The 27,963-nt window shown below is 41.1% G+C and overlaps 1 protein-coding gene across 1 annotated transcript in view; it reads left to right on the top strand.

The window, feature by feature from the left end:
* Positions 1-19,355, top strand: part of LOC142466894 (uncharacterized) — a 58,904-nt gene extending 39,549 nt beyond the window's left edge. Inside the window, exons 4-5 of the mRNA XM_075572486.1 lie at positions 12,962-14,312; positions 17,434-19,355. The gene's annotated coding sequence lies outside the window, so the exon portion shown is untranslated. The remainder of the gene's footprint in view (positions 1-12,961; positions 14,313-17,433) is intronic.
* The last annotated feature ends 8,608 nt before the right edge of the window (positions 19,356-27,963 follow it).

Below are 27,963 nucleotides of genomic sequence, written 5' to 3'. Positions count from 1 at the left end.
TTTTTCCAATTTATCTGCCATTTCTTGTATATCATTTTGAACAGTATCAACAGAAATTGGAACTTCTTCATCAGAAAATATACGGTTAATATCAATATTTCTGCTTACTCTTTGTGCAAATAACAGAGACATATTTTTATATAGAAAGCTGCTAACCTTAAGGGGAAACAACAGAGGCAAACACAGAGTAGGTAGCGCTGTCTATATATGTGGTGTAACCCTAATGCAGGTATTACCCTAGCATGGGGGGCTGCCTAAACACTAAAACTGACCCCCTGGTCAGTAACAGAACAAAAGAAAAAATATAGTGTTAAAAGGCGCCAGCAGGTAAAGGATATATTCACCAACAGGAAGAAAACCGAAATGGATTCCAGACGGTAGAGATGTGCTTAAAGAAAATGCAAAAAAACACAAAACATAGTGTAATACTGTATGTACAAGAAACAAACAACATATACTATACTAATATTACTTAAAAAATATATATCAGCTGAGATCAAGGGTGGTAAGAATTTTACAACATTTAATAAAATAGTTTAAAAACACTGGACATAAAAAACATATACAAATAATACAATTAATCTAAGACAATAATAAGGACAATTAATATGGGACCCGTGTTCAGCTACACCAGGTGGAGTGCCCACTCACCGGACGAAAATGGTTTGCAAGCGGTGGATATATTGGAGAGTATCCCCTCTCTTTTCAGCTCACACAGCCACTGCACAGGAATCTGGGCCAAGATGATAGTTGCACACGCCAGACCGCGTGTGTTTCTCCCCTGGCTCTCGTTTCTCGTCGCAGCTGGTGATGGATGAAAACGCAACGATTGCGTGCTGCTCACTCAGCTGTTGCACCGGGTTCGGGGCCAAGATTTCAGCTACACACGCTGAACTGCGCGGGCTTACTTCTCCCTGGCACTCCCTCCTCCTCGTGGCTGGTGGCTGGTACACCGCAGCAGATTCGCGATAATTCTGAGTACAAGCTGATGAACAGCTGATTCGTCACGGCACGGGAAGCACCTCCAGGCGTAGTGATTTGAGTCCCACAAATTTACCCTACGCGTTTAGAGAGCGAGCTGCTCTCTTCCTCAGGGGTTCTAAAGATATGACCCATAGTGTCCTCTTATATAGGGGTCCAATTAAGTCCACAAATCACCCTAATTGGTTTCTTGCACATGCGCAATCAATGTTATAGGAAGACTGATGTCCATTTGTCCGCACATGCGCAGTGCAACATAATAACAAAGGAATAACATACAGAGTTAGAATAACGATCTCAGCTGATGAATAAAGAAAAACAATATGTGCTTGTAGCTAATCTATACATAAGCTACAATATGTGACTATACTATAAACCTAACCTACTATATATGTGTACTATAATATATTTATGTGATTAAATATTATAAAATATATATTCTAAAAATGTGTATATAGTGTGAATATTAATAATTATATAAAATGTGAAATTGTGAGTTAATTAATACTATGAAATATATACAACTTATAATAGTGATAATAAATTGGCATATAATGTGCTAATATTATTAATCAAAAGTGTTTATGATAGTGCTTATTTAATAATCGTGATTAATTTAAATAACTCTAACTGAGTGAATTGAAAATGGTGGTATATTAATGAAATTATATATTAAATAATCAAAAATAAAATTATTGAATTTATTTGTGATGCTACAGTGATGGTGCTTGCTTCATCTATCACACATTTTTTGTTACACTTACACTTTATACATTTATACATACAAGACAATAATACATTATAAAATTCAGAATTAAGATTATCTGAAATCACAAGTTTTATACAATAAATTTTATTGTCTCTATGGAAACCATTGATATGAAAGAAAGGAACAAAAACAAGATGGACAAATAACCTTTAGACTTAATTAACCAAAAAGGATTTTAAATTGAAGTCAACGTTGAGGCCTAGTGGGGATAGTGTCTTTAGCTCGTATATCCAATAGGACTCACGTCTCCCCAGTTGGCTCACAGCGTTTCCTCCTCTCCAATTTGGAGTGATAGTTTCAATTGCCATACATTTCAAACCAGTGGGATCTTGATTGTGCACTTGCTGAAAATGATGCGATACGTTGTGCGTTGTTAACCCTCTCTTAATGTTATACATGTTATATACTTATCCCAGTATCCCAGTATATTGACAATAAACTTCAAATATACGTTGTGCAGTTGCCCTCCTATGTAAGGGACACTACCCACATATTGCAGACCCTTAAGGACATACAATGGGAGTCACATTATCATTTTGTGACAGCTGATGTCAGCTCTCTATACACGGTTATAAATCATACACAAGGATGTAAAGCAATTTCAGACACATTAGACAAAGATCCAGCTATTTCCACTGATCAAAAAACATTTATTATTTCTGGTATTCAATTTATTTTAAATCACAATTTTTTTAATTTTATGTCCAAATATTATCTACAGGTATGTGGCAACGCCATGGGTACCAAATTCGCTCCCAGTTATGCAAATGTATTTATGGGTAGCTGGGAAGAACATCATATATGGTCCAGTTGCCCATTTGGAGCGGATTTGGTCCTGTGGCGGCGCTACATAGATGATATTATTTTTATATGGTCAGGCACTTTAGAGCACCTAGAAAACTTCAAACAATATATGAATAACAACACATATAATTTGACATTCACTTTTAATTCTAGTCCAACATCTATAGAATATTTAGACTTACTCATTTCGGCACTTAACAATCAAATAGAAACCCAAACTCACTTTAAACCAGTACAAGCAAATAATTATCTCCATGCACGCAGTCACCATAACCCATCTTGGGTTAAGAATATACCCAAAGGACAATTTATTAGATTAAAAAGAAATAGTTCATGTGCTGAAACTTTCCAAAATCAAGCTGTAGATTTAAAGAAAAAATTTCTGGAAAGAGAATATCCATCTAAAGATCTTGACAAAACGATAACTGAAGTGGCAGCAATAGAAAGATCTAGTCTTCTACAATACAAAAAGAAAGATAGAAATAAATCGGCTAATCTTAGTTTTATAACACAATACAATCAGATGGCACCAAATATAAGAAAAATATTTAAAAAATATTGGCCCATTCTTAAAAAAGACAAAGAACTTGCAGGCATTTTGCCAGAACATCCTCAGATTGTATTTACTAGAGCACCAAACATCGGACGCAAACTAGCCCCAAGCTGCCCTTCCTTACAAACAAAGTTACGTAATACAGTCACAAATAAGGGATATTTTCCATGTCATAGGTGTACTGCGTGCAAATATAGTAAAAAAACATCTAACTATACATCTAATAACACATCCAAAAATTATATTATTCAACAACATATCACTTGTAAAAGTTCATTTGTAATATACCTATTGGAATGTCCATGTGGTCTGCAATATGTGGGTATGACCACTAGACCTGTCCAAAGACGCATATATGAACATATATATAACATTAAGAGAGGGTTAACAACGCACAACGTATCGCATCATTTTCAGCAAGTGCACAATCAAGATCCCACTGGTTTGAAATGTATGGCAATTGAAACTATCACTCCAAATTGGAGAGGAGGAAACGCTGTGAGCCAACTGGGGAGACGTGAGTCCTATTGGATATACGAGCTAAAGACACTATCCCCACTAGGCCTCAACGTTGACTTCAATTTAAAATCCTTTTTGGTTAATTAAGTCTAAAGGTTATTTGTCCATCTTGTTTTTGTTCCTTTCTTTCATATCAATGGTTTCCATAGAGACAATAAAATTTATTGTATAAAACTTGTGATTTCAGATAATCTTAATTCTGAATTTTATAATGTATTATTGTCTTGTATGTATAAATGTATAAAGTGTAAGTGTAACAAAAAATGTGTGATAGATGAAGCAAGCACCATCACTGTAGCATCACAAATAAATTCAATAATTTTATTTTTGATTATTTAATATATAATTTCATTAATATACCACCATTTTCAATTCACTCAGTTAGAGTTATTTAAATTAATCACGATTATTAAATAAGCACTATCATAAACACTTTTGATTAATAATATTAGCACATTATATGCCAATTTATTATCACTATTATAAGTTGTATATATTTCATAGTATTAATTAACTCACAAATTCACATTTTATATAATTATTAATATTCACACTATATACACATTTTTAGAATATATATTTTATAATATTTAATCACATAAATATATTATAGTACACATATATAGTAGGTTAGGTTTATAGTATAGTCACATATTGTAGCTTATGTATAGATTAGCTACAAGCACATATTGTTTTTCTTTATTCATCAGCTGAGATCGTTATTCTAACTCTGTATGTTATTCCTTTGTTATTATGTTGCACTGCGCATGTGCGGACAAATGGACATCAGTCTTCCTATAACATTGATTGCGCATGTGCAAGAAACCAATTAGGGTGATTTGTGGACTTAATTGGACCCCTATATAAGAGGACACTATGGGTCATATCTTTAGAACCCCTGAGGAAGAGAGCAGCTCGCTCTCGAAACGCGTAGGGTAAATTTGTGGGACTCAAATCACTACGCCTGGAGGTGCTTCCTGTGCTGTGACGAATCAGCTGTTCATCAGCTTGTACTCAGAATTATCGCGAATCTGCTGCGGTGTACCAGCCACCAGCCACGAGGAGGAGGGAGTGCCAGGGAGAAGTAAGCCCGCGCAGTTCAGCGTGTGTAGCTGAAATCTTGGCCCCGAACCCGGTGCAACAGCTGAGTGAGCAGCACGCAATCGCTGCGTTTTCATCCATCACCAGCTGCGACAAGAAACGAGAGCCAGGGGAGAAACACACGCGGTCTGGCGTGTGCAACTATCATCTTGGCCCAGATTCCTGTGCAGTGGCTGTGTGAGCTGAAAAGAGAGGGGATACTCTCCAATATATCCACCGCTTGCAAACCATTTTCGTCCGGTGAGTGGGCACTCCACCTGGTGTAGCTGAACACGGGTCCCATATTAATTGTCCTTATTATTGTCTTAGATTAATTGTATTATTTGTATATGTTTTTTATGTCCAGTGTTTTTAAACTATTTTATTAAATGTTGTAAAATTCTTACCACCCTTGATCTCAGCTGATATATATTTTTTAAGTAATATTAGTATAGTATATGTTGTTTGTTTCTTGTACATACAGTATTACACTATGTTTTGTGTTTTTTTGCATTTTCTTTAAGCACATCTCTACCGTCTGGAATCCATTTCGGTTTTCTTCCTGTTGGTGAATATATCCTTTACCTGCTGGCGCCTTTTAACACTATATTTTTTCTTTTTTTCACTTGGTAGTACAGAGCAATGTGGGTGTAGGGATATATATTAACCCTTAAGTATCACTGCGACAAATAAACTCAGGAATCGACGAGGGGGGGGGGGAGAAGGGGAGGGAAAGGAAGGAAAGGGAAAACAAATAAATAAATAAAATGACATGTACAAAAATATACCCCACATAAAATAATAAAGAATCCCTTAAAGGGATATGTAGTGAAATGATGTACAGGATATTGTGCAAAGCAAAGTACACAATAATGCACACGTAGGCTGCCAGGCACAAAAACGTCAAAAACAAGGAGACGCAAGGTGGATATAGGATAGTATATAGGTGTAGGAGTGGATTACTCTGACGGATCCGCCTATAGAGTCAAAACGGAACCTACTAAGCTGATGGTAAATAGCGAAGCCCTATATACCGGGATCCCTCTAAACCCCAGGGAGAAAAAATATATATATTTTCCCAAACAATAATACTGAGGAATCAAAGAAAGGATGAAAAAAGGAAACCTTCGTTAAGTCCATGGGGTGCAAGTGTGTTTAACGTATATATCCACCTACATTTGCATTGTCGCAGTTTTGTATCCCAGTTGCCCTTGCGTAGGCCCCAGGGTATGTGCGCAATGCCCATAAAGCGTAGATTCGAAGCGTCTCCCTGATGTATGTCATTTATGTGTCTGGCAACCGGAGTGTCAAGTCTATTCCGAACCGAACCCAGATGTTCCAGGATGCACACCTTGAAGGTTCTGTGGGTTTCCCCAACATATTGTTTCCCATATGAATATTGGATCAAATACACTACTCCTGTGGTAAGACAGTTGATAAAATCTTTGGTAGTGTAGATACTTTGTGATTTTGAGTCAGTGAAAGTTTGACTGACTTTAATTGATGGACAGGCCTTAAAATGACCACAGGTGTATGTCCCACATGGTTTGTTACCTAGCCATGTACGTGTGGGTTTTGTCTGGAAATGACTCCTTACTAGACGGTCACGAAGATTGCGTGCTCTACGACTAACCATATTCGGTGTAGTCTGTAGTATTTTTGACAAATCGTCATCTTGGAGTAAGATATGCCAGTGTTTGTTTAAAATCTGGCGGACAGATTGCCACTGGCTACAGAAGGTGCCGATAAAGCGTATCGTTTGTACCTTTTCATTATCATATCCAGGATGCTCTATAAGCAAAGTTGGCCTTGGAGTATTAAGTGACCTGTGATAGGCTTTTTTAATGTCTGATTTAGTATACCCACTTTCCGTGAAACGTTTAGTAAGGTCTTTTGCAAGGGCCTTAAATTCTGTCATGCTAGAGCAGTTTCTCTTTAAACGGAGAAATTGACCCGTAGGAATATTATGTATCAATTGTCTAGGGTGGTGACTATCCGCCTTCAATAAACTATTCGTAGCGGTAGGTTTAAGATAAATTGTAGTTTCTAACTTGTCACCCTCCTGTTTCGTAATCGTAATGTCAAGAAAATTGATACTTTCCTTTTGTACTTCATACGTCAATTTAAGGTTATGTCCGTTGACGTTAACTTTGTTTATGAACTCTACCAAAAGTTTCTCTGTGCCATTCCATAAAAGGAGCACGTTATCAATATACCGAGACCAAAGGGCTATATGGTCTGTATAGATGTAATGGTCATCCACGAACACCACGGCTTCCTCCCACCAGCCCAGATAGAGGTTGGCATAGGTGGGAGAGCGCATGTGGTGCCCATGGCTGTTTCCTGGATTTGATGGTATATCTTTTTATTGAACAAAAAGAAATTTGTGCACAGCCTTGTGCACAGCTTACATGTGACTGTATACCTGATTACAGCATCATTGTTGTTGTTTTTGCTATTTAGGCATTATAACACATGAATTACCTTTTCTTGCCTCCATCCAACGTATGGGAATTTTATTCATGTACTTTTATGGTTCATTCGTCAGGTTTTAATTATTGGTTTAATAAAACTTTATTATTTTCATGCACTCTAGTGTGACCTTAGCGGTTGACCCCATTTATGGGTTAGGCTACTTCTGGCTTTCATTGAGTTGACACTATTATTGGTAGTGTGACCTATTTTGAGTGCAGTTATTGGGGGCTTTTTGTGATCCCCTGTGATCATTTATCTGTGTGTTTTCTGTGGAGAGAGTTATACTGATATGTCAGGGAATGCTGCTTTTCCGTTCATGACTGTTGGAGAACAGGTGATTTCTAAGCCCCCTGATACCCTTACTATGACGGCATGGGCTCAGGCTTGCACTGATCCTGAAGTCATCAATGGCAAAGCTACTAGAAGCTCTAAAACAGAGAGTCACAGAAATAATGATATAATGTAATGGACAACTGGGGTGGGCAACGAGGGAAAGTCAATACGTGGGTTGTCGAATTTAAGTTGATAGAAGAAATCACTGAGGACAGCAACAGACAGTAAAGGAGCTCCAATGGACACCGCTACCTGGGATATGAATGTGACAGAGAAACAATATGAATACCTCTGTGGATCCCTCTTGTAGCGCTCCTTACTCTCTACTCGACTGTCCTCCTGGCAATGTAGATGTGATGGTCCCGAAATCAGCTGCGCCTCCTCACATCAACAGCGTGGAGCTCCCGAGTGCCGGTAGTGTGTCAGAGCACTTCCGGTCCGTCCGGTAAACGCTCCCCTCCTTCGTGTGGTCCACAAGGGAGAAAATGATGAACGCCAACTCCCATATAGCGTGCCCTCTGATCCTCAGTGCGTCTCACCAATCGTGGGGCAATGCAAAAGTAGAAAAGGATTGGAAATAGACCGCAATGTCCAAAAATGCACCATCAGCTCACCAGGTGGAAAGGCTTAAAAACGTTTATTTAAACTACATAAAAATGAGAAAAGGGACAGACAAAAAACAAATACATACACCTCCTACGCGTTTCAGGCTCTAAGAGCCCTTTCTCAAGGGGGATAGTGGGGACTGTGAGTTAATCTCCTATATATAGCCCCTCCTGTACACTTAACAAGCAGCTGGAATGGATAATCACAAGTAGTAATTACGTTGATTAAAAAGGTTTAACACTACGTCACCTCATACACAGTATCATTGGAATAGCAGGTCTAAATAATGTGTGAAGGGATAAATACAAGACATTACATATCAGTTGAAATAATTAATGCTACATTCACATCTTAGGTAGAAAAAATGAAATGCATGTATCAAAAATTCATTATAGACTTAGTTCCAATGAAATACTGGCAGATATTAAAAAGGGACACAACATGGTTAAAGGAAAATAATAAGAGAGAATGACCAGAGGCATCCATATCCTATATGAATATGAGATAACATATGACATCAACATACAGTGATCCATTTGTCAAACATTTTATCTTAACAATAGATAGCATGAACTCAAAAAACTCTTTATAGCATAAGTGTCTTAACACAAAAGATCAGGGATTGCAGAAGCTAAAGACCACAAAAGTACACATTAATTCAATATATAATATGAATGGGTTAATTAAAAGAAAATATTTCAGATCCCAATCCGTATTTAACCCTTTGGGGATTAATGTGTCGAGTGTAAAAATCCAGTGGGCCTCTCTGCGGTAGAGTGTATTAACTCTATCACCGCCTCTGTAGTGCACAGGAACCTGCTCAATAGCCATACATTTAAAATTGTTGAGAGACCCATCATGGCATACACTAAAATGTTTAGACACAGGATGTATCTGATCTTTTTGAAGGGTAAGTCGCATGTGTTCAAGTATTCTTAGCTTAAATATACGTGTCGTGAGACCTATATACTTCTTTTGACACCCACAGATCGGCATATAAATCACAAACTCTGTCCTACAGTTAATGAACAGAGAGATGTTATAAGATCTAGTGTTATCTATGTTCGTAAACACTGTGGACTTTAAAACATATTTGCAAATTTTACATCGCCCACAAGCAAAACATCCAACTAGTTTAGGAAAGAATTCTTTTTTCGTAATTATTCTATTTTTCTTAATTACACTTGGTGCTACCATATTTCCTATTGTTTGTGATCTTTGGAAAACAAACCTAGGTCTAGTGGTAGTGATGCTTCTAAGTAGGGGATCAATGGTCAAAATTGACCAGTGTTTGTTCACAATGTTTCTGATTGCATCTGCTTGTCTGCTAAATTTGGTGATAAAATACGGGGCATCCATGTTAGAGCTGTTAGCATCATTTTTAATTTGAGTTTTAGACTTTCTAGTGCCAGTCTGTTCTATGGATATACATATCATCTCATCTCTGTTTTGTTGAAGCGCATTTTGGTATGCTTCTTGTAGGATGTTTTTATTGTATCCTCTAGCAAGAAAACGGTTGGTTAGTTCAATAGATCTCAAATGGAAATCTTCCAAATTGGAGCAATTCCTCCTTAGGCGTATGAATTGCCCATAGGGTATCCCTTTAATAAGGCTCCGGCTATGTGCACTGCTTGCATGTAGTAGGGTGTTTTTTGCGTTGTCCTTGCGAAAGATATCTGTATGAACCCGTTGATAAAGACCTACGTAAAGTTTCAAATCAAGGTAATGTATGAAAGTGGAGTGATAATGTGACGTGAAGTGCAAATTAAATGTGTTGATGTTAATGTAATCAATGAACAAATTCAATTCTTCCACCGTCCAACTCCAAAGGATCAATAGATCGTCAATGAAGCGATGGTAGAAGTGTATGTGCTGTCGAAAGGGATTACTATCTCCAAACACGTGGGTCGCTTCCCACCAACCCATGAAAAGATTCGCATAGGAAGGTGCCCATAGCAGTCCCACACGTCTGGAGGTAGAAAGTCCCTGAAAATAAAAAATAGTTATGTGTGAGTAAAAAGTGTATACAATCTAATAAAAAAGCTATGTGCAAAGGAGAAAGTGATGGGTCTAATTCTAAAAAGTGTCTCGTAGCTGAAATGCCGTGTGTATGTGCAATGATGGAATATAAAGAAGAAACATCTAAAGTGACCCAAAGGAAATCTGGGGACCAGTGATAATGTTGGAATAATGTGAGAAGGTGTGAGGTGTCCAATAGGTGAGAGGGTAAGGTGTGTACAATAGGTTGTAAATAGTAATCAATGTAAATAGATAAGTGTTCACCCAGTGCCCCTATACTAGAAACTATTGGACGCCCAGGTGGTGAGTCTAAGGATTTGTGTACCTTAGGCAGGTGATGAAAAACGGGGATAATCGGATGCAAGCAGTGCAGATAGTCCCACTCTTTTGGCGATAAGACACAGATCTTTACCAACTTCTAACAACTCATTCAGCTCATATAGAAATCTGCTTGTGGGGTCAGAGTGTAAAATTTCATAATATGTTTTGTCATTTCGTTGTCTAAAGGCTTCTCTTTGATAACATATATAATCCAGAACTACGACCGCGCCCCCTTTATCCGCTTTCTTAATTACGATGTTCTCATTATTTTTAAGGGTAGATAGCGCTTTTCTAAGTTCTGGATGTATATTGTCACGGTTGTTCGGTTGTTTAGTAAATTGTATACCCTTTGACAAGAAGAGTAAATCTCTCTGTACTGCTTGACTAAACAGTTCAATGGCTGTACCTCTTACATTGTCTGGACTGAATTTTGACTTATTGTGTAATCCTGAGGGCTTCCTACCCAAAAAATTCAAGTTGGGGTCATTCGGTAATATGTTCTCTCCTAGCAATCCCATCATATCATTAAAAAAACAATGTTCCTTAAAAGTAAGCTGATTATTTATATCAAAGAGTTTAATATGAGTTCCCTCATCTTGACCGTTATCTGTATTGGGTATTTCAATAGTTTTCTCTACATTAATTTCTTTCTGTTTAAAAAATCTTTTCAATGAAAGTTTTCTAATAAATTTAAACAAATCGACTGTAGTAGAGAAAAGGTCGAAATCCTTATCTGGGGAAAATGTTAAACCCAAATAATTAATAATAATAAATATTTGGGTTTAACATTTCTGTCTCTGTCTCTCTCTGTCTCTCTCTGTCTCTGTCTCTCTCTGTCTCTCTCTGTCTCTCTCTGTCTCTCTCTCCCCGGCGCTAAGTCACCTCCCTCCCCGCGGGGGGACAGGCAGTGGGCAGGCAGCCTCCGGAAGGACCCCCTTCCTCTTGCAGCTGCCGAGTGGCTAAGATGGCGGTGCCCGGAAGGACCCCCCTTCCTCCTGCCGCTGCGAGGTGGGAGGGAGGGGGAAACGGAGAGGTGACATATCTGTGTGTGTGGGACACTGTGTGTATGGGAGAGTGTGAGTGTGTGTGTGACACTGTGTGTGTGTGTGTCACACTGTGTGTGTGTGTGTGTGTGTCACTGTGTGTGTGTGTGTGTGTGTGGGACACTCTAGGGTGGGGACCGGAGCTGCGCATGGGGGGGGAGGAGCGGAGAGAGAGGGGGGAGCGGACAAACAGACAGGGGGAGTGGAGAGGAGGGACCCGGAAATTTTAAGCAATCCCCCTCCTGTTCACTGTCCCCCCCCCTCCTGTCCACTGTTCCCCCCTCCTTTCCACTGTCCCCCCCCCCTGTCCACTGTCCCCCTCCTGTCCCCCCCCTCCTGTCCACTGTCCCCCCCCCTCCTGTCCACTGTCCCCCCCACCCCTCCTGTCCACTGTGTCCACCCCGTCCTGTCCACTGTGTCCCCCCCCCCTTCTAGCGGGAAATTTAACGCATGGGTAACGCCGGGTCTCTCAGCTAGTATATATATATAACACACACACACACACACACACACACACACACACACACACGATAAACCAATATACAAATAAATGTCTCAGGGTTAACAAAAACATGCTTCAATAAAAATAACTCTTATCCATAACATCCTCAATGAAATACAATGCTATTTCCTAAACAAATCAAATGTAATCATCCAATCTAAAGCATCAAATGCCAATCCAAAGCCTCAAATGCCACTTAAAACATTGCATTTACATTTTATACATGATGCATAAAATGTAAGCAACATTTAGACGCTGCAAATCAATGTTAACAATACAATATTCCAAAGAAACTAGCATTACATCAAAATAAGTATACAATGTAATCCAATAAAGTCACCATCAATCAATTTGCATACATTAATTACATCCCAAAACAATTAAAATAGCATCCATACCAATTACACAATTAACTATAGTAACCGTTAAAGAGAACAAGTTACCATCATACAAAATAGGACACCAAAAATTAAAATATACAAAAGCATCCTAACCATGACCTAAAGTACAGCATAGAAGCCCAAAAATTACATCTATCTAATTATAAAATACATTGAACACACATCTATACATAGCAGCATAGCCAAAATCATTTAAAATAGTGCAAAGCAAGCTTTTCAAACACTATAATTTCTTACCCTGTATGTATATATCTCCCTAGACATACATACATATATACATACATACATACATACAGTGGCAAGAAATTATGTACAAAACAAAAACAAACATGTAAAAAGCAAAAAAAAACAAGTTACATAAAATACATTTCTTTAGCTCACTTACCATTACTTGACCCACTCACTGACTCCCGTTGAACAGCTTACTCACGAACCAATCCACGAACAGGAACCCATAAAATAACAAACCAGAAAATAATAAACATTAAAATAATAAAACAATCCACAGGTCTCCTACTTGTAATCCATCTTCATCTGTATTCTTCTTTCTTTCAGCTGCGGCTCTGTTCCGGGGTCTTCTTACCGTCTGCTGCCACGCCCTGGTCTTCTTCTTCCGGAGGTCCTTTTTCCTCGGTTCTGGCTTCAAAATGAGACGACATAGGCTTTTAAAGGCCTATGACGTCACATTTTCGTCATGGTTCCCACGGCCCTGATTGGGCCGTGAAAACCACGTGTTTTGGCCGATAAAAAAAAAATGATGACGTCACTTAAAGGCAATGAAAGCACAGCCAATCAGAATGGCTTTGCTTCAATTGCCTTTAAGATGACGTCATTAAAAGAAACATGGCCGGCCTCACATGGTACGGTAGCCAATCAGAGCGTGGGAACTCCATCCCAACTCTGATTGGCTCTAGTAGACCATGTGACAGAGGCTTGGGGGAGAACGGATATGACGTCATTGAAAGCCTGTCACATGGTCTTAGAGCCAATCAGAGTAGTGTCCTATGGGCATTTCTCTGGATGTGTCCATCTGTACTTCTACCGGCATTTTCTAGCCCCCCACCCTGTATTAGTTCAAACTGATGAAGTTTCTAAGCTTTCATAGCAGCATCTTATGACAAAGTGGTGTCTTTCTCCTGTTACTATGGACTGATATATCCACAGCCTTGGTTTAGTAGCCCCAGGTCTATACGGGGGTCATTCCCCAATTTTTTCCTATTGCTATTTTGTATGATGGTAACTTGTTCTCTTTAACGGTTCCTATAGTTAATTGTGTAATTGGTATGGATGCTATTTTAATTGTTTTGGGATGTAATTAATGTATGCAAATTGATTGATGGTGACTTTATTGGATTACATTGTGATAATGTATATATCAGGGGGGACTCCATTTTGACTGCTGTATAATGATCTATGCTAACACTTCCATTATGCTTTTTAGTGATATTAACTACCCCTTTTTCATATCTAATGTTGGCTGCACTTATGAACTGTAAAAGGAAGTATTGACCAAATAAGGCACAAACGGGACATTATGTACGGTCTCAGCAATTTAATCTTGAATCATGAGATGTGCGGGAGTTTCCAAATAAATGATTTTCTATCTGATATATCTAGGGTAAGCATAAAATAAGGGAAATAGAACTTGGCATGTATTCGCTTTTTGTTTTCGCTCGCCTATATAACCTGACTGTAAACGCCTTAATAAACAGGAGAGATTTTTGACGCACACTGGTGTCAGACTCAATTATTTCTCCTCCGAGCTGCTCGTACTTTTCCAGGGCTGTAACAGTGGGAAAGGCCTCCGGAGGTGTGATCCGAGTACGGAGACGGTCCCTACGTATGCAGTAGAGGATATTTATTTACATTTGGTGTCAGAAAGCGGGGATAAGGCGTCAACGGTTGGGTAAGTACAAGATACATTTTTATCTGTATATTATCCTCCCGGTGTCCCTTATCTAGAGCCCTATTATAGATTACCTCCGTACTGGACGAAATAGACTATATGGTTAATAGTTAAAACCACAGCCAAGGATATAAAGAGTGAATCCTGGCTGAGTCAAGGATATAAAGAGTGAATCCTGACTGAGTATAGTGACAGGGTGAGTCCCTGCTTAGAGATATCTGTGAATATCAGGAAATACTCTTACGGCAACTGTGGAAAAGTATAAAAAAAAAAAAACTTTTTGTGGGGGAATATTGCTGTGCATGTGCATGTATTTTAAGTATATAAGACATATCTTTAAAGTATAAGAGAATTGTACTGTGTAAATGATAGGGATGTCCTGTCTGTATAATGGGCAAGTAGCAGGTATAGAATCCTGTCTACTAAGCAGATGTTTAAGTCCCCGCTGTAAAACAAGGGGTTAAATTATAAAGTTCTGTCTGTATACTGGACTGTCTTTTGGGACCCTATATCAGTATATTTAGATAAAGTTATATTGCATTAAGATAAGTTTTGATTATAAGCTAATTATGGGTAATAAAGTAAAATATTGTCTGGAAGTGAGCCTGACAAAAAAATAAAGTACAAGACTAACAATAACAACAAGAAATGTGTTAAAACAGATAAGGAATGTGCTGCAGCCTGTGTCAAAATTGCATCTTTTAAGTTCTGCCAACTGAATTTTTTTATATATATATATACAGTAACTCTCAAAATGCATATTTGCCCCCTGCCCCTATGGCATCGGGACAATTACCATTTCCATAGGTAGCCCCAATTTACCCCAGTGTCCCTGTTCTTAAAAAAAAAAAAAAAAACCCTGAGCCCTTAACCTTTCCCAGGTCACAGGCTCTGAGGCAGTCTCCGATAAAGAAGTTCTTATGGCTTCATGGGGAACCCGAAGCAATAGGCTCCCTAGACCACTCCCTATTGATATGCCTGCCAGGCAGATCGGTACGGATGGGGAAGAGACGGACTCTAGGCAGGAATGAACCCCTGTCAGGGACCGTTCACGGGACAGGGAAAAGTCACAGGATTTATCAGAATCAGATACTGACACTGTGGCACAGGCATATGCAGGTCTGTCAAACAAAGCTAAAAAAAAAAAAAAAAAAAAGAGGAAGGAAAAAAAAAAATGTGTTATAACTGCTGTATTTATATTTAACATAACGTAAGTGAATAAAGAGGAAACAGCAAGTATATTTGCCGATTGATTATTGGAGATAATATAGGCATATGGAAGAATTGAGGAAGTAGAGATGAGCACAAGACCATTAATAGAGGTAGTTTTTTTTTTTTTTTAAAGGTTTACATGCAGAAATTGGGACGAAAGTAGAGGAAGTGTATTGGTTGGAAGCATAAAAGATTGTCAGACATTGCTACTGTGGTAGAGAATGGGGAAAAAAAAGAGCAGGGAAGCTTAGAAAGCAAAGGAAAAGAAAGGACAGGAAGTGTTATAATTGTAAAGAGACAGAATATTTTGCCAGTAATTGCAGTGCAGCCCCTAAGAAGAGAACCAGAGAATTTTTTTAGTAGAATATTTTTGTCTAAATTCAGACGGGTCTTTCCCGCCAGTATTGAGAATCTCAAGTATTGTAAATCTTAGTGGAAAATATGTTTTGTGTGTAAATTCAAGGTAGGAAAATTAGTTTTTCCCCAGAATGTTTTATTAAATTTTATAAATATGGTAAAAAGGTTGATTGAGTAATCCCTGTGTGCTTGTATAATCTGAGTGAATCCTAACTATGTGAAAGTTTTATGTGCATTGAATAATATGAATGTCGGTTTATTGTATATATACAATTATTATCTAGGTACTTGCAAGTGTTTCTGAAATAAGAACATAATTAATTGCTCATGTTAAGTTTAAATTTTAAAGGTGAGAAACACCCCCACTATAACGCAAACTAATCAATAATGGGAAAGGGAGGGTTTGACTGGTTATTGAGAGAAGGACAAAGAATGGGCAAATGTGAGAAAAAAGAAAAAAAAAATTATAATTCAGCCCGGTCACTGGTATATTTTGAGGATTTATTCGTTCTGGCCAGACGATGATTTCTTAAAACCAGAAAGACATCCTTTTCCAACTTCTCTATTTCCATGTCAAGAGAGAGGGAGAGAGAGAATCAGAATAGCAGCCCAGACAGCCCCCCTTCTCCAGTTGAAAAAATGTGCGGAGATACATTTGAGACATGAAAGTTAACCCCGAAGCTCTGTAGCTACAAATTAGGTTCAACTGTTTTATTAATATAGTTTGCGGGCAGGATCAAACAGTTTTGCATTGCCTTGTCTTGGTAATTTTTGTTGTATTATTTTTGTTTCTTTTATGTGTCACACTTTATTCTGTAATCAGGCCGTGTGAGGAGCTGCATTTTTAAGATGTCCCAAATTATATTGCAATGTAATTAACAGTTTTTTTTTCTTATCTGTTTTGTTCCAAGGTTTTGGCAGGATGCCCAGAAAGTTATTTCAAGCTTGTTCCAATCCGGGAAAAAAAAAAAAAAAAAAATCTGTGTCTATAATTTCTTATATTACAGGATGTTTCTGTCAGAAGACAATAGCTGCTTATATTTATATTCAGTAGTGTTTTCAGGGTTTTTAATGCAAATTTTATACCCAAAGGATTCAGGTTAGTTTAGCTACAGAATCGAGCAACAATGGTTAGTTACGTTTTGAATGCTGTTATCCTTTCTGTAATATTGTTCACATATAAAAAATTATGTGAACAAAGGAGGGGTATTATTGCTGTTTATCATATAGCTGTCTATGCCCAGAAGTTAGATGGTTTAGTGCCCGGGATGAACGAAATCTGAAATTATTATTTATTTATTTTTAAGAATAATGCTGAGTGCCTTTTAAGGTTGGCAGTGTGCTCAGCACTTTTCAAAGAAATTATATTACAAGTGATTAGTTTGGAGTTCTATACAGAATTATTTGAGCCATTTTTTTCTTTTGGTTTGGCAATAGCTGAGGCACCAATTTTAATGAATTTAGATTGTAGCAAAGTCAAGACCACAGTGACTGTTTAGTAAAACAATTAGTAAGTATTGTATGCAACTAATATATTTTTGAGTCTCTCTAGGCACATGTCAAAGTTGAAAGTGCACCTACGAGAGATGGGTTAATGGTCAAGCATTTCCTACGCAAGAACGTTCTTCATCTCAGATGAAAAGGCGCTACTACTACTATTAAAAGTGCTATTCATCACCATTACAGCAAATAAAATGGCAGAGGTCTCTTTTTGGATCCACGTTACGCATATGAAACTTATCCCAGCACCACCCACAGTTGCTTCAATCTACACCGTATCCAAAGTGGAAAAGCCTAGAGACACAGCCAAAATTCCAGGCCTCAACATATGAACTTTGAACTTTTTAATAATCTTTTTTCTTTACAGGTTTTGTTATTTTAATTATAAATGTATAGTCTATTAGGTTTGTGTAAATAGTGTGCACACAAAGACGATAGGGTAGGAACAGGTATATTTTGTTTAGTAATTGTTATTTTGTTTTTATTGATTTGTGTATAGCATATATGCACACCTTTTGTCACACAATGGAATCCTAGTAAACAAAGCCCATATTTTATATATAATGTAACCCAATGTACTATCTATATTCAATAGGTTGCACCCCAGGAAAAATGAGTGTTATATTTAACCCCTTGAGAAAAAGACAATATGATATAAGACATTTGTAGAACCATCTATAAGAAATTGGTTACGAAGGGTGTAGAAATACGAGTTTGCCCTAGGGAAGTTATTGACTGTGTGATAGGAGGAAAGATAGAATATTACCCTGCAACTAGAACAGTTCATGTTATTTGGGGAAAATAGTCCAGTGTTTAAAGGTAGAGATGACGGATGGGATTTGTTGGGACTTGGTGGTTGGATTAGTTCTCTGGAAGCGAAGCTATTGGATGCTTTTGTGTGTGTGTCTGTCCTACTCATCACTCTCTATGTATGTGTCATATGCAGTAAACTTTGATCAAGAAGTGCGTTGCACCCCCACTGACGCTATGCCTCTTTTCGGTGATGTCAGCAGTCCCCCAGAAGAAGAGACCGAGAAGAAATCAACTGTGCCGATATAATGGCCGAAAAAGAATGACAAGGCACAATTGGACAATCTCCTGGTCAAGCAGGACTATGCAATGGTTAACTGTTCTTTAAATAGACTGTCTCTAAAGAATAAGAGGGGACTAAGAAGATTGGATATGAGGCTATGAGGAAAGTGGGAGGTCACCCAGAGGCGTGTGTCAGCCACAAGGTAAGGATCATAAGTCAGCCATTTTTTACCATAGCAGCCATTCTGCTGTTTTGCCATTCTGAATAAATGCAGTATGAAAGATGCGTGCAAGATGGATATTTGTGCAATCGCTCCCGGTAGAAATTAGCCCCCACCAATTTTCACAAATTTTAGCCGCCATAATGTGCTAGTAGTTATAGAAGAGCAGTGTGAATAGTAATTTAGAAATTGGTAATGGGTTTTGTCATAATAGTCAACTTGGTAAACAGAAAAGATATTATACCAGCCACACCGATATATATCTCTCTACAAACAAGAACTCCTGTGGCCATATATATATTTTAATTTTCTTCTGACCCCCAAAACCTGCACCACTAGTTCAGTACGACAAAGTATATCAACAATATCAAAAACAATATAGTAGTTGTTAGGTTATGAACCCATGACAGAATGAGGGAAAGAGAATTGTTTTGGGACTGATATTTATAATTTGCATGTTTGTAATATTAGTTGTTATTATTACATGCTGCAAGTTCATGTGTTCAGCTTTATGTAAACTTATGATGCCATCTGTTAAGTCAGTTAGCCACACGTATGCTTCACTGAACATTAACGCCCCTATTCCTGGTCCCGCAACCATAACCTACGACTCTAGAATACCATCCACTAGTGTCCCGATACCTTTAGTGGATTATCCTTTAGTGGATTATGATAATATGCAAATCCAGTACGAGACCCCTGCACCCTAGGAGTTGTCATTGTTATGACAAAAGGAGGGACTGATAATGTATATATCAGGGGGGACTCCATTTTGACTGCTGTATAATGATCTATGCTAACACTTCCATTATGCTTTTTAGTGATATTAACTACCCCTTTTTCATATCTAATGTTGGTTGCACTTATGAACTGTAAAAGGAAGTATTGACCAAATAAGGCACAAACGGGAAATTATGTACGGTCTCAGCAATTTAATCTTGAATCATGAGATGTGCGGGAGTTTCCAAATAAATAATTTTCTATCTGATATATCTAGGGTAAGCATAAAATAAGGGAAATAGAACTTGGCATGTATTGGCTTTTTGTTTTCGCTCGCCTATATAACCTGACTGTAAACGCCTTAATAAACAGGAGAGATTTTTGACACACACTGGTGTCAGACTCAATTATTTCTCCTCCGAGCTGCTCGTACTTTTCCAGGGCTGTAACAGTGGGAAAGGCCTCCGGAGGTGTGATCCGAGTACGGAGACGGTCCCTACGTATGCAGTAGAGGATATTTATTTACACATTGTATACTTCTTTTGATGTAATGCTAGTTTCTTTGGAATATTGTATTGTTAACATTGATTTGCAGCGTCTACATGTTGCTTACATTATATGCATTATGTATACAATGTAAATGCAATGTATTAAGTGGCATTTGAGGCTTTGGATTGGCATTTGATGATTTAGATTGGATGATTACATTTGATTTGTTTCGGAAATAGCATTGTATTTCATTGAGGATGTTATGGATAAGTGGTATTTTTATTGAAGCATGTTTTTGTTAACCCTGAGACATTTATTTGTATATTGGTTCATCATGTGTGTATATATATGTAACCCATGTTGCCCCCCCCCCCCGGACGCAGACTGGACCCCTAGGGTGTAGTGAGGGCTGGCTAGATGCATGTTGGTGGTGTATACCTGTGAGGAACAGGAGGGCCTGAGTCTCCCGCATTGGTATTGGGGATAACAGGGACAGGCTTCTGGGGTATGCCTTCATCTGGTTCTAGTGGTGCAACACCTCCATCTCTGGCAAGCCCTATCAAGGTAGGGTGAAATCCTTCCAGAGAACCCCACTCTGGGGAGAGAGATTTCAGTCTCAGTCAGGTCTTTATAAAAGCAGCAAGGTCTTTATTGGTTTCACAGCAGATCAGTAGCAGCACACAGCACACTGTACAGGGTCTGTTCCTCCTTCTCCTTCCCTCCAGAAGTGCACCCTCAGGATGGTAGGGAGACAGGTTAAATATCCTTAACAAAAGCGAGATGTTTTGTGTATTTTCTTTAGATACCCTTGCCCCAGTTGGCATTAACACAGACTGGGAACTCCAACACTTTTTACATCTACTTCTCATCCTCCTATTCCCTACCCCCTCCCTCCCCTCCTCTCCCTCCCTTTCCCTTCCCCCCCCTTCCCCCTTCCTCTCCCCCACTCCCTCCCTTTCCCTTTGTAATGCTCGGCCTACCCACAAGACAGACGAGACCCCTGGACTGAGGTGGAAAGGAGAAATACCACACACCTAACAGTAAACGGGGGCACGGCCGGAGTGTGCAAGTAGCGTAGATGGTCCGGGTAACAAAAATAGATAAGGTACCGTACTTGCCAACTCCAGCGGTGGAAGGTAAAGTCCGTAAGCCAATGGTCGTGGGATGGAGAGAGCAGCATAGTAGAGTGTCCGTAAGCCTGGGTCGTGGAGTGGAGAGAGCAGCGAAGTAGATTGTCCGTAATCCATGTCCAGGGGATATAGAAGTCTGCAAGGTAGAAAGTCCAAAGCCAAATCCAAGGGGTTCCAGAGAGCAGCGTAAACGAAGTCCAAAGCCAAAGGTAAAATCCAGGGAGGTCAGCAGAATATCCAGGGACAGGAACAGGAACTGAAAGAGAGAAGGGGCCAGGCAACAGCAGACAGCACCAAGGTACAGAAGCTATGCAGAGCAAGGAGGAAATGGTGAGGGGAGACTAAATAGGGGGCTGGGACCTATCAGAGGCAGGGGAGGGACGGAGGAGCAGCCCGAGGGAGGAACTGAGGGGAGAAGTGTCTGGGAAGCTGGGGCCTGTCAGAGCAAGGGGAGGAGCGGAGGAGCGGCCCAGTGAAGGATCTGATAGGGGAGAAGGGCCTGGGGGGCGGACCTGATGGATCTGGGGCAGGGAAGCACATGATGCGCGCGCCGCGTCACAGGGAACGGAGTCAGGTGCCCGGTGCCAGCAAATGGAGGCCTGGGTCCGCGCGTGCACGTAAGGGTGACGCGCGCGACCCGTAGGTGCGGGGGCAGCCGTGGAGGGGGCCGCAAAGAGCGAGGGATGCCGCCGGGGAGCCTGGGTGCAACGGATCAAAGGTAAGGAGGTGCTGGAAGCGGGTGTACCTGTTCCGGACGAACCATCCAAGGTCTGAGGGGAAATTTTTGGTGGAATCGTTTGAGTAGAGATGGGGCATGAAGATCTGCATGCGAGACCCAAGAACGATCCTGAGGTCCGTATCCCTTCCAATGGACCAAAAATTGGAGTTTGCCCCTGGAGATGCGAGAGTCAATGATGGACTGGATTTCGAACTCCTGTTGTCCTGGTACAATGGGGGGAGGAGGCCGAAGAGAAGGATGAGCGAATTGTTTGCCTTGGATAAACGGTTTCAAGAGTGAAACATGGAAGACGGTTTAAATTTTCTTAGAGGGAGGCAAGCGAAGCTGATCGGCCACAGGATTAATTTGTCTCAGAATAGAGAAAGGGCCCAGAAACCTGGGAGACAGTTTAGGGGTTGGGGCCTTCAGGATTTGATATTTTTAGAAGAAAGCCAGACCTTCTCTCCAGGTACGAACTTATGGGTCTCCTGACGAAGCCTATTAGCTTGTCTCTTCTGTCTTAGCACAGACTCTTGTAAAACTGTTTGAATCCTCTTCCATGACTCCTGTAAGGTGGATACCCTCATCTGCTGCAGGAACTCCGGACCTGGAAAGATGCATGTGAAGACGGGTAGGATGAAATCCGTAGTTAACAAAAAATGGTGATTCTTGAGTAGACTCGTTTTTGAGAGAGTTAATCGCAAATTCTGCCCAAGGAAGTAACTCTGCCCAATTATCCTGAGAACCGGAAGAAAAGCAACGCAAATACTGTTCAAGGGACTGGATCATGCTTTCTGTCTGCCCATTCGTTTGGGGGTGGTAGCCTGAGGAAAAAGAAAGGTAATGCCCAACCTCTGGGAAAATGCACACCAGAATTTAGAAACAAATTGAGTACCCCTATCCGAGACAATAGACCACGGGACGCCATGAATACGGAAAATTTATTTTACAACAATATCCACCAAAGTACTGGAATTGGGTAGACCCTTGAGGGGTACAAAATGAGCTTGCTTGGAGAATCTGTTAACAATCACAAGAATAGTAGTCATACCATTAGACGGGGGAAGATCCACGATGAAGTCCATAGCAATGTGACTCCAAGGACGGTCTGGGACTGGGAGAGGTTGTAGAAGACCAGAAGGCTTTTGACGGACAGATTTATTTTGTGCGCAGACTGGGCAAGAGGAGGTGAAAGCTCTATTGTCCTTTATCATATTGGGCCACCAGACGGTTCGCCGAATCAGATCCGTAGTCTTCTTAATGCCGGGATGGCCGGCAGATCTGGAAAAGTGACCCCATTCAAGAATTTTGAAATGAAAACGAGGGGCTACGTAAAGACGACCATCAGGGACTTCTAGCCCTTTGGGAACATGTGCTTGAAACTCCAAAATCTTGTCCAGAATGTCAAAGGAGGCGGCAGAGATAAACAATTGGGGGGACAAAATACTCTCCGGGACTTCTTGTGACTTCTCCTCAGTGATAAACTGACGGGATAATGCATCCGCTTTGATGTTCTTTGTCCCAGGAATATAAGAGATGATGAAGTTAAATCTTGAGAAGAACAACGCCCAATGAGCTTGACGGGGCCCAAGACGACGAGCACCCTCAATATAAGAAAGATTTTTGTGGTTCGTCAAGATCAGAATGGGCTCCTTGGTTCCTTCCAGGAGATGTCTCCACTCTTGTAATGCCATCTTGATGGCCAACAACTCCCTATTCCCCACGTTGTAATTTCTTTCTGCTGAAGAGTTTTTTAAAGAAAAAAACCCACAGGGGTGTAGTTTATCTTCGGGGGTGGTTCTTTGAGAGAGAACCGCACCGGCTCCTACGTCGGAGGCGTCAACTTCCAAGGTAAAGGGGAGGGTGGGGATGGGATGTCGCAGAATGGGAGCCGAGACAAAGGCTCTTTTAAGAGATTGAAAGGCCCGGCTGGCCTCCAATGGCCCAGAGGAAGGGTCGGCCCCTTTTTTGGTAAGGGCCGTTATTGGTGGCACCAAGGTAGAAAAACAAGCAATACATTTCCTATAATAATTTGTGAAACCGAGAAACGCTGAATCGCCTTTAAAGAGTTAGGTTGAGGCCATTCAAGTACATAATTGAGTTTCTCCGGATCCACAGTGAACCCTTGATCCGAGACAATATATCCCAGGAAGGTAGTTGAGGATTGGTGAAAGACACACTTCTCCATCTTGACGTAGAGCTTGTTGGCCCGTAAACGAGAGAGCACCATCTTGGTATGGAGAATGTGTTACTCGAGGGTTTTGGAAAAAATGAGGATATTATCCAAGTAGATAATCACAAAAGAATTTAATAGATCCCGAAAAACCTCATTCATAAAGTCTTGGAAGACTGCAAGGGCATTGCACAACCAAAACGGCATCACCAGGTACTCAGAGTGACCGCTGCATGTGTAGAACGCGGTCTTCTACTCGTCTCCACTACGGATGCGAATCAGGTTATATGCTCCACGTAGATAAAGTTTAGAGAAAATCGTCGCACACTGTAGCCTATCGAAGAGCTCCGGGATAAGAGGCAAAGGGTAGCGATTCTTGATAGTAATCGTGTTTAGGCCACGGAAATCGATGCACGGGCGAAGTGTCCCATCTTTCTTAATTACAAAAAAGAATCCTGCTCCGGCGGGAGAAGTGGACTTCCGGATGAAGCCTTTTTGGAGGTTTTCTGTGATATACTCGGACATGGCCTCCGTCTCAGGCAAAGATAAAGGATAAGAGCTGGCTTTAGGAAAAGGGGCACCCGGAATTAAGTCAATCGGGCAGTCGAAAGGACGATGAGGGGGAAGCTCCTCGGATTTGGCCTTATTGAAGACATCCAGGAACTCCGAATAGACGTCCGGTAGGGGGGCGTCTTGCGGGAGAGCGGTTTCCAAGACGGCCAATACCGCAGTAGACGAAGAAGGCAATTCCACCTGGGAGGATCTCAATTGAACGGGAACCTCGGACCTCAAATCGATGATGGAATTGTGTATTTGCAGCCATGGTAAGCCCATAATGATTTGAACCGAAGGGGAATGGATGACATCAAAAGAAATTACTTCTAAATGTCCATCATTCATAGAAAGTTATATGGGAAATGTCTCTAAGGAAATAATGTCTCTAAGGAAATAAAGGCTGGCTGCAAGGGTCGACCATCGATAGCCTCCAATCCAACCAGAAAGGCCTTCTCCCGGAGTGGAATGTTGTGCTGGTTAGCAAAAGCCTGATTTATGAAATTCCCTCCTGATCCAGAATCGAGGAAGGCCAGAGCGGGGGTTTGAATACTGGCGTACTTAAGGAGGACAGGCAGTAAGAGGCGTTTGGGAAATCCTTGTGCGGGAGAGGGAAAAGAAGAGATGGTACCCAGTGAGATTCCCTCATACCTCACTGGGCGTTGGCGTTTCCCGGCCTCAAGGGACAACGTGGTAGGATATGTCCAGGAGATCCACAATAGAAGCACAGGCCCTCATTTCTGTGATGTAATCGCTCCATAGAAGGAAGTTGATGACTGCCCAGTTGCATGGGTTCTGGAGCGTCCAATGCTGGTAGAACAAGAACAGGAGACCTGGAATTAGAAGAGATGGAAACAGAAGTACGAGGACGTTGACGTTCAGCCCGCCTCTCCAGGAGTCTTTGATCCACCCTGATGCATAAAGCGATTAAGGCCTCCAGTGAGGATGGCCTCTCATGAGCCGCCAGCTCGTCCTTTAAGGATTCTGAAAGACCCTGCCAGAAAGCCGCGGAAAGCGCCCCGTCATTCCAATCAGTCTCAGACTCAATAGTCTGGAACTCCAGAGCATAACGAGCCACTGATCTCCGACCCAGCGACATGTGGAACAGGGAGGAAGCAGCCATGTCACTACTTTCAGGGGTGTCAAAGACTAAACGAAATTCCCTTTTAAAGTTAGGGAAATTGTAAGTGAGTTCAGGTTTCAGCTCCCAGATTGGAGAAGCCCAGGCCAGGGCGTCCCTGTTAAGAAGGGAAAAAACATAAGCTACCTTGGTACGATCCGTGGGGAAGCGAGAAGGTGACAGTTCGAATTGTATCTCGCACTGATTCAAAAACACACGGCATGCAAGCGGGTCCCCTGCGTATTTACTGGGCGTAGGGATACACAACTCCGAAGACCCTGTTCCTTCATGGGAGACAGTGGGAGAGATAACAGAACTGGGGACATTAACCTGGGGAATCTGGAGGGTTAAGATAGCAACCTGTTGGTTTAGAGTGATGACCTCGTTGTCCAAGAAAGTAAAGTGTTTGGATATGGTAGTTAGGGTATCTTCCACCTCAGGGGGGTCTGGGTCTGATGGGCTCTGCATAATGTAACGCTCGGCCTGCCCACAAGCCAGACGAGACCCCGGGACTGAGGTGGAAAGGAGTAATACCACACACCTTATAGTAAACGGGGGCATGGCCGGAGTGTGGAAGTAGCGTAGATGGTCCGGGTAACAAAAATAGATAAGGTACCGTACTTGCCAACTCCTGCGGTGGAATGTAAAGTCTGTAAGCCAATGGTCGTGGGATGGAGAGAGCAGCGTAGTAGAGTGTCCGTAAGCCTGGGTCGTGGAGTGGAGAGAGCAGCGTAGTAGATTGTCCGTAAGCCATGTCCAGGGGATATAGAAGGCTGCAAGGTAGAAAGTCCACAGCCAAATCCAAGGGGTTCCAGAGAGCAGCGTAAACGAAGTCCAAAGCCAAAGGTCAAATCCAGGGAGGTCAGCAGAATATCCAGGGACAGGAACAGGAACTGAAAGAGAGAAGGGGCCAGGCAACCGCAGACAGCACCAAGGTACAGAAGCTATGCAGAGCAAGGAGGAAATGGTGAGGGGAGACTAAATAGGGGCTGGGACCTATCAGAGGAAGGGGAGGGGCGGAGGAGCGTCCCGAGGGAGGACCTGATAGGGAAGAAGTGCCTGGGAGGCTGGGGCCTATCAGAGTGAGGGGAGGGACGGAGGAGCGGCCCGAGGGAGGAACTGATAGGGGAGAAGTGTCTGGGAAGCTGGGGTCTGTCAGAGCAAGGGGAGGAGTGGAGGAGCAGCCCAGGGAAGGATCTGATAGGGGAGAAGGATCTGGGGGCCAGACCTGACGGTGCAGGGGCAGGGAAGCACGTGATGCGCGCGCTGCATCACAGGGGGCAGAGTCAGGCGCTTGGCGCCAGCAAATGGAGGCCTGGGTCCGCGCGCGCCCGTAAGGGTGATGCGCGCGACCCGGAAGTGCGGGGGAAGTCCGGAAGCCGCAAGGAGCGTGGGACGCAGCCGGGGAGCCTGGGTGGCACGGATCAAAGGTAAGGAGGCACTGGAAGCGGGTGTAACCGCAGCGCGGATCCTTACACCCTTCCCTTCTCTTTTCCTTAGACCCTTTGGATATCTTTTCAAAGCCCAGTGATATATTATCAAGATCAATTTTGAACTTGATCTAATACAATAGAAAGAGATGCTAAGATGTGTGATTATTATGATGAAACAACTCCTCAGAAAGACACACCATGGATTATATAATCTATACCGTTTCAGAGATACACAGTATGTTAAAGTCTATTTTTCTTCCAACTTTTCATTCCATTGTCCTATAATTGTTCCATAATATATTATTTCATTGGTTTTCAATATAGCCATATATAGAATATTTTATTTAACAATGCTGGTTTGTGTTTATGCTCTTTTTGTTTTTAAGCCATTTTTTGTCATCAGGCATATGTATTATGTCAAGTTATTGTGAAGATTTAACATTACAGTATTTTGTTTTATTCTCATGGCACTTCATCATTGAATTGGCGTTTTTACATTACTTCATTCTATATGAGGGAAAGTGCTGTTATCAGTGATTTTTGTATGTACGGATTGTTATCTCACTCCCAGACGAAGCGCTAGTATCGCGTGAAACGCGGAGGCTGTGCTGCAGCCTGCTGTTTTACAAGTGTGTGTCCACATCAATAAAGATACTTTTGTTCAATCTTGGATCTGACGTCATTTTGGCTGTTCGCTGTTGCACCAGATCTTCTCTCTCCATTCCTATATGAGGGAAAGTGCTGTTATAAGTGATTTTTGTATGTACTGATTGTTATGTTGTTATTGCACTGTTCCTATTTGTTTGTATATCTTTATAAATGTGCTCATTTTCTCCCCTCCCCTGGCTACACTACCCCGGATGTTGTCTCAGTAGATTAGAGGTTAAACTATTTCAGTTCTCCGTGAGAGAAGGGGCGTGACGGTTTTCAATGGCTTAGAGTGCTGATACATCATGATGGAAGGTGGGGAATTATGGGTATTTAGGTAATTGAT

The sequence above is a fragment of the Ascaphus truei genome, chromosome 15 (genome assembly GCF_040206685.1).
Source record: "Ascaphus truei isolate aAscTru1 chromosome 15, aAscTru1.hap1, whole genome shotgun sequence".
In the NCBI taxonomy this organism is placed as follows: domain Eukaryota; kingdom Metazoa; phylum Chordata; class Amphibia; order Anura; family Ascaphidae; genus Ascaphus; species Ascaphus truei.
This window is presented reverse-complemented; position numbering and strand designations above follow the sequence as displayed.